This window comes from Ascaphus truei, assembly GCF_040206685.1.
Source record: "Ascaphus truei isolate aAscTru1 chromosome 13 unlocalized genomic scaffold, aAscTru1.hap1 SUPER_13_unloc_4, whole genome shotgun sequence".
In the NCBI taxonomy this organism is placed as follows: Eukaryota; Metazoa; Chordata; class Amphibia; order Anura; family Ascaphidae; genus Ascaphus; species Ascaphus truei.
In genome coordinates, this window is record NW_027453848.1 from 223,489 (window position 1) to 231,831 (window position 8,343).

Below are 8,343 nucleotides of genomic sequence, written 5' to 3' on the forward strand. Positions count from 1 at the left end.
GGAGGGAGAAAGAGAGAGAGGGGGTGGTGGGGGAGTGAGTGGAAGTGTGAGAAATAAAAAGATAGAGATGGGGGGGAAGAGTGTAAGATTGGGAAAGAGAGAGGAGAAGAAGAGAGAGGGGAGGGGAAGAGTGAGACAGGGGGAAGAGAAATAAATTGAGGAGGGAGGTGTGAAAAGGGGGCAGAAAATAGAAGGGGAGGAGAAATAGGGAAATAGAGGGGGGAGCAATAGAGAGGGAGCAGAAAAAGAGGGTGAGAGGGTGAAGAAATGTGTTAGAAGAAGAGGGTGGGGTCTCACATGGCCACTGACACTGTTGGCACTGATGGAGACACTAGAGAGGGTTGGGGTTCCTTACAATGCATTGATCAAATACATTGTAAGGAGCCCCAACCCTCTCTAACAGCGCGTCTGAAATCTGCATTGTAAGGAATCCCAACTTTCTCTAATAGCGCGTCTGAGATCAGATGCATTCAAAGGAGCCCCAACCCTCTCTAATAGCGCGTCTGAGATCAGATGCATTGTAAGGAACCCCAACCCTCTCTAATTGTGACCCTTGCACTCACCACGAACAAGGCGGACCCCCGGTACTGAGGTGGGAAAGTAGAAACTGCGCACCCACAGCAGTGGAGGCACGCCTGGATTGTCAGCGTAGCCGGGTCGGGGTTGGAGAGAGAGGGTAGTCCAGATACTTGCCGCGGTCATGAGGAGGAGCCAGTAACGGTAGATGTCCGTTGTGCCGAGGTCGAGGGTTGGAGCTGTTGGGTTAAAAGAATGTCCTATATCCGTGGTCAGGGATGGAGAGATGCAGGTAGTCGAGGGCAAGCTGGGGTCGTTATACAGAGAGCGTCCAAGAGTCTAGCCGGGTCGGTACACATGAGGTCAAACTGAAAGCAAGAGAGGCAAGGCACAAGGCAAGGCAAAGCAGGAATGTAGGAATACAAGGCTACTATGGTCTATGCTCAGCAATGTGTAACTGAGCAAGCAGAGATTAAATAGGAGGACTGGAGCAATGAAAGTGAGAGGCGGAACGGAGGTGTGGCCCCCGCGGGAGCTGTGATTGGACGCAGAGCGCAGGAGACAGGTGGGCATTGTTACGGGTGTTGTGTCGCAGCTGGGGAGTGGTGCACGATCGTCCCGTGAGCGCGCCGCGCGTGAGTGACACGTGACGCGAACGGGGGGTGGGACCAAGCTCCATAGAGATGTTTGAAAACCTCTGTGTGCGCACGCGTTTTGTTGCCGGTCATTTGATTAGATGAGTTATTAAAAGCAAATTGTGTAGTTGCTGTACCCTCTCTCCAGTTCATTTATTTTTTCGTTCCGGTTGTGCATCGCACATTTTTCACTTTGTACTATCTACCTAGCGAACAACACACCAAAAGGTGCCCTGCAGCAACCCACAGGAGTAGGATTGAACTGATGCACCCTTTGATAACCGTGAGTCTCCACTTTGTTATTATTGAGGATAGAGTCTATGATATTGGCCGACTAGCAAGTCTACAGTTATTGATTAAAAAAGTTAACTAGGTGCCATTCCATGTGAACATTTACAGCTGATTTGTGATAGCTCAATAACAGAGCAGAACCAGCTAGGCGCCATCTTTTCTACATGTATATACTGTAAACCCCTAGACTGATCATTTACACCATTTATAAGTGGAGTTGGTAAGGATACCTTTCTATTTATGAGACAAAGGATTGGACATTACTGTAGTGTTTTTGATTTAAACAAACAGGGCCCCAAATCTACTGTTGGGATTGTTTTTTGGAGCCCCAGATTTGGTCTTTGGACTTGTTTTTGTCATAGTTTATAGACTGCTTGCTCACTGGATTGATTGTACTTAATATGTCATACCAAAATATTATACAACATATGAATTTATAGTCACAAATACATTTTGCGAGAGTGTACGCAACAGCTCTACTCTGGGGGCCATGATGTTCACTTTTAAATGTCACATCTTCTTTAATATACACTAACGCAACATAGAGCGCTCCCAGATGGTATCGAATTGGTCTAACTGCATCAATACGAGACTCTCAACGTGTTTCACAAACTCTCTTTAGTGTTAAATTGGGTAAGGATTTTAAAAGAATGATCTATCTGTTGATGGACCTGGGGAAGAAATTATACAACGGTTGAATTAAGCCCAAAAATTAAATGGCACCTATATTGGGTTTGGCAGTGTTGTTAACCACTAGGTTCAAATAATGAGAACTACATTGTACATAAAACGCACGTGGATTCATGTTCAACATGTCTTTGAACTCCATTATGCTTTCCCCGTATATTTGCAACATTGTCATAGCTTTGGCCCTGCATATTTTCTACATTTATATTGAGATCCAATAGTTCCTTTATTATCCAATCACTTAAAATGATGTCATTTCTGCCAAAAAATAAAATGGAAGCCATCACATGGTACATCCACCAATTAGATTTGTATCTAAAGCCCTCCAATTACCATTAAATAAACTAAGCTATTATCAAAAGGATTATCTTTTGCTCCAGTTACTGGGCCAGATAGTTTTAAGTTATATGTTGATGTTCAACGATATGTACGCAAACTTTGTCTCAAAAAATATTTTCAAAGAGACGCCATATCTAGAATAGATACCAACACTAACTTACCACTAACTACTAGTACATCTACTTTCAGGAATCCCTCAACCTTCTTTCCTAAGTTTTTAAGTGGTCCTTTTGTGGACACATTTGCCCACATGGTCACAGATGACCTAGAGACCTTAAGTCGAAGTTATAAAGTCAAGACAGATAATCTTAGTAAAGATGAAAAATTGACACTACGTGCACTTGAAGAGAATGAAAACATAATTATAAAACCAGCAGACAAAGGGGGGGGGGGTTGGTAATTATGGATAAATCATACTATATCAACGAGTCACTAAGAATTTTAGGTGACATATCCACTTACCAACTCCTCCCATCAAATCCCACTATACAATATCAGCAAAAATTATTTAATTATCTAACATTTGGTTTAGACCAAAACCTAATTACTCAAAAAGAGTTTGAATTTCTTTACAATAGACATCCCAGATTACCTCTTTTTTATATAATACCTAAAATACATAAAAATATAAATTCCCCCCCCGGTCGCCCCATCATTTCGGGCATTCAATCGTTAACATCACATTTATCTCAATATATCGATAGGCAACTTCAAAAATATGTCGTACAATTACCTTCATATCTCCGGGATACTACCCACATACTGCAGACCCTCCAGGACATTCAGTGGCAACCCCATTATTTTTTTGTTACTGCAGACGTCAATTCACTATACACAATAATTAATCATGAACAAGGATGTGAATCAGTCTTGGACACCTTAAATAATGACCCATCTATTTCCAAAGAGTACAAAGATTTTTTGATTTTAGGAATTAAATTTATTCTTTGTCACAATTTTTTTATTTTAATTAGGCTTTTTATTTACAGGTATGTGGCACCGCCATGGGCACCAAGTTTGCACCTAGTTATGCTAATTTATTTATGGGCAACTGGGAGAAACAACATATATGGTCCAGTTGTCCCTATGGTGCAAACTTGGTGCTGTGGCGGCGCTACATAGATGATATTATTTTTATTTGGTCGGGCACACTAGCACAGTTAACTCAGTTTCAGTTATATATGAATAATAATATTAATAATTTAAAATTCACATTTGTCACCAGCCCCAATAAAATAGAATTTTTAGATTTAGAAATCACTATTGTTAATAACCACATTCACACCAGCACATATTTTAAACCTGTTCAATCTAATAATTATTTACATGCACAAAGTCACCACAATCCCACATGGGTCAAAAACATACCGAAGGGACAGTTCATTAGACTAAAAAGAAACAGCTCTCATCCAGACACATTTAAAATCCAAGCTGAAGATCTGAAGCGAAAATTTGTGGAGAGGAAATATTCCCCACAGGACTTAGATAGAACTATTGCCGAAGTTGCAGCGATGGACAGAACCAGTCTCTTGCAATATAAAAATAAAAATACTAATACAACAGGCAATTTGGCATTTGTCACTCAATTTAACCAAATGGCACCAAATATACGCAAAACTTTCAAAAAATATTGGCCAATATTAAAAAAGGATAAAGAACTTGAGGGTATTTTACCCGAATATCCATATATTATATTCACAAAAGCTCCTAATATAGGTGTAACGGGTTTCCCCCCCCCCCAATCGCAGATTACACGGTGGGTGCGGAGAACATACGGTGTTACCATAGGTGTGGTGCATTACCTGTTGGCTCGCAGGAGGGCTGAGCTTCCGCCACGGGGAACCTGGGGCAATTATACTAGGGTACTCACTTACAACGATGCAGCGCCTCCACCTGCGATGGCTCCCACCAGAGGGGGAGTGGTTCCTCGCAGGACAATCACAATAATCAATACTCACACACAGTGATATATAATAACTGATACCATTTACTTAGGAACATAAAATAACATATCATGACATGTACCAACATAACCGGTGTCCCTCTCTCAAGGAGACACTTACTGCGACGTCTCGCAGGACGCTTCCCCAACACCAGGTGATCCCACCCAGTGTCCAAAGAACCCCACCCAATGTTCCGCACTCTTGCAGAGATCGTTTGTGACTGCGCAGTCACTATTTATACTAAGGGCCCGTGGGTGCACTTGTGTATTAGATAGTACCTGCCGAGCACTCCCGTGCTCGGATCTCCAACGGACTTCACAAAGGATCAGTCGTGTGATGGTTCCGTCTGATCCTACACCGAACTCCTTGCACGCGGACCGCCAGGGGCGGTCCCAACCTGGAAACAGTCTCTGTGGACCCCAACGTGGGTCCGAACCGCTTCCACAGGAACAGCAGCAGCCGCTGTGTCCTTATCTATATAAGTGGTACTAACGTGACAGGAACCCTAACCTAGGGCCTGTCCCTGTAGTACAGCAACCTGCAGTGGCTTGGGGAACTCCTATGGCCGGTAGGGGGTAATGACCTGTCCCACTCCCCTAACTACCCAAGTCCCTTCAGCCTCACTACTTTCTAACTAGTCCCAGCGCCTACAGCAGCAAGCTGTAGCTCACTGGAGGCTGCAGCCAACGTGCTGCACAACAAGGTGCCTGCCTGTCAGACCTCACAGCACTAACAGCCGTGACTCTGACAAGGCAGCACTCTATGCTAAGGGCAGCGTCCCTATCTTGGGCCTCCCTCAGCACTTACCCACTAAACTAGTGGGGAGTTGGGGCCTACCTGGGGTGTAGGTACCTATATGGGGCAGGAGCTGCACTCGCTCCCCGCACCCTTCCTTCCCTACAGCTCCCTGACTCCAACTCTCGGTAACCTTCCTTTCCCAGCTCCCACTAATGTAAGTGGCAGGGTCCCTAACCTGAGGGCTACCCCTGGCAACACTCACCTTACTGGGGAGCTGAGCTATCTCGGGCCCTGGGGGTGCTGGCCTAGTACAGGGAGTCCCCGACTCCTGTACCCTACCTCCTTCCCTGAGCTGCTCCGGTCTCTGACTGATTAGCCTGCTCCAACTGCTAAAAACCCTGTCTGCACACAACATTGTTGCAACTCTGCAGCATGAGAATCTGCCAGCTCTATTGGCTTCAATGCTGCCTGTGACAAAGGTGAAAGTGCAGTCCCCTGAGGCTGCTGGGAATTGTAGTCCTTGGCAAAGCTCTTTTCTATGGGGACCGCGTGCGCGATCTTTACTGCGCATGGGCGAAGCTCGCGCCAAAACCAAGAGGGCGGTGCCCGCCAGGAGAAGTCGCCGTCCCCTTCCCCCACTGCCACAGGGGTAAGGCAGGGGGCAAAGGAAAATCAGGGGAACCGGGGGTGACCCCCTTACACTGGACAGAGACTGGCACCTAGCTGTCCATCACTGCAGCCTCTTCATCGCAATGCAGCACTTTGTGGGGGATACTTCCTCTGTAACAAATGCACGGCATGCAAATACAGTACCAAAAAAACTAACTTTATATCAAATAAAACCCAAAAACAGTATAAAATCAAGCAACATATCACATGTAGTAGTTCTTTTGTTATATATCTACTTGAATGTCCATGTGGTCTGCAGTATGTGGGTATGACCACAAAAGCTATAAAAAGACATTTGTACGAACATATATACAATATTAAAACCGGTTTAGTTACACACAATGTGTCCAATCATTTTCTTCAGGTGCACAATCGAGATCCGAAAGGTCTAAGATGTGTAGGGATAGAGTGTATTACACCACACTGGAGAGGAGGAAATACATTGAGCCTTTTGGGGAGAAGAGAATCCTATTGGATTTATGAGTTACGCACTCTGTCCCCAATGGGCTTAAATGTAGAATTTGATTTGAAATCCTTTTTGGTGGGTTAAAATTACCATCGTCCATTCAATAGACATACCTCAGATAATAGTGTCTATTTCACTTCTAACAGTAGGCTCCTCCTACATATATCATAAGTACACTATTATTAGCATAACACATTCACAAATATTTTAATTATCATTATATTAAGTTACACTAGTTATCAATGGGCACATCAATTCATTATAGATCACGATTATAAAGTTCATATATGAGTGTATCACGTAAAAAAAAAATTTGATTATATTTTTTATTTAGATTAATTATGTAAATATATAAATATATTTTGTTAGTTATATATGCTATTTGTTATTCACAGAATAAGTTTGTCATGTCAATGTTGTTTGTTACGTATAACAGCTGTATACAAATTGTAGTAGCTTTTTGCAATATCATTTTTGACTGTTCAATTGCGCATGTGTTTGATTACACAACCATTTTCAAGAACTACCTCATTTTTTCCACTGCGCATGTGCAATCAGCTGCAGGTGAAATTACTTACTAAAATTGCGGACCCTGTATTTAAAGGATGTCTCTGGACTTTTATTTCATATACCCCTGAGGAAGAGAGCAGAGCGCTCTCGAAACGCGTAGGGTGGCGATTTTAATACCCAGCACCTTGGTGTCAGTATCCCCACGCATTGGCGAATCTGTGTGCGCCACTAACCGGCTAGTTTCCCGTTGCCGACGGCGTGCCGAATCAGCTGCTGCTGTTTACCATCTACCGGACGTCCTCCCCAGCGTGTTGCAGGAGTTCCTGTTTGATGAGTTACATCCACGAGCAGACGGAGACGCCAGTTAGCAGAGAGCAGCTTAAAGAAATGAGAGGGGATACTCTCTAAATTATCCACTGCCTGCAAACCTATTCCATCTGGTGAGTAGGCATTGCAACCATCATCATTGGTGCTACGGAGTATTAGAACCATTAATTCATTCATTTTACTTGTTCACATAATATATGTCCATGTGTATTGTGCATTATATTAATTATTAACTGTTATTAAATGTTTTTATTGTGTTAAATTCACCTATCCAGTTCTCAGCTGTTATATGTTGTCTTAAGTGTTGTTTGTCTTACATTCTACAGTATTACGCTATGTGTTGTGCTTTTTCTTTTCTTTCAAGCACACCGTGAGGAGCCACGTTTCTTCACAGCAAACAGGCTTGGTTTTCGTATATCCTTTTATAGTAGTTGTTAATATAGGCGCCCACGGAAACTATCTTTTGTCCATAAAGCCCTCTCTCGCCTTAAACCTTTCTCACTGACTGCCCCTCACCTCTGGAATGCCCTTCCCCTCAATACCCGACTAGCACCCTCTCTATCCACCTTTAAGACCCACATTCTAACACATCTGCTTAAAGAAGCATGTGAGTAGCTCCGTGGCTGATACTATAGACCGCATACAAAAAGCTTGGCCCATTGCAGACGCACTTACCAGAACGCCCTTCTACTGTCTCTGTATGTTCTACCTACCAATTAGATTGTAAGCTCTTCGGAGCAGGGACTCCTTTTCCTAAATGTTACTTTTATGTCTGAAGCACTTATTCCCATGATCTGTTATTTGTATTATTTATATGATTGTCACGTGTATTACTGCGGTGAAGCGCTTTCTACATAAATGGCGCTATATAAATAAAGACATACAGTACATACATACATACAACATCCAACATGACAAAGCATATAGTTAAATATTTATCTGTTTCTTTCTCATATGTGGGGTCTGACTTACTTATCTCTCTCTCCCTCTATCTCTCTCTCTCTCTCTCTCGTATCATCAAGAGGGTAATCTAAAGTTAATTTGCAGAATTTCAATAACCCTTGGCATTTGTAAATAATTTATTTGGTAAATAAAGAGTTCAATTAAAAATAGATACATTTTATTGAAGAGTTTTAAATATATTCTTAGTAAAATATGTTACAAACTGACTTATAAATATAAATCTTATTTACAGATAGTCACAGAGCTTGGCATCAGTTAC

At 42.7% G+C, this 8,343-nt stretch overlaps 1 long non-coding RNA gene across 1 annotated transcript; it reads left to right on the forward strand.

The window, feature by feature from the left end:
* Positions 1–1,363: 1,363 nt before the first annotated feature.
* Positions 1,364–7,383, forward strand: LOC142474090 (uncharacterized). Its single transcript, XR_012790116.1, has 2 exons — positions 1,364–1,434; positions 7,102–7,383. It is a non-coding gene; the product is annotated as an uncharacterized LOC142474090 (long non-coding RNA).
* Positions 7,384–8,343: the final 960 nt, after the last annotated feature.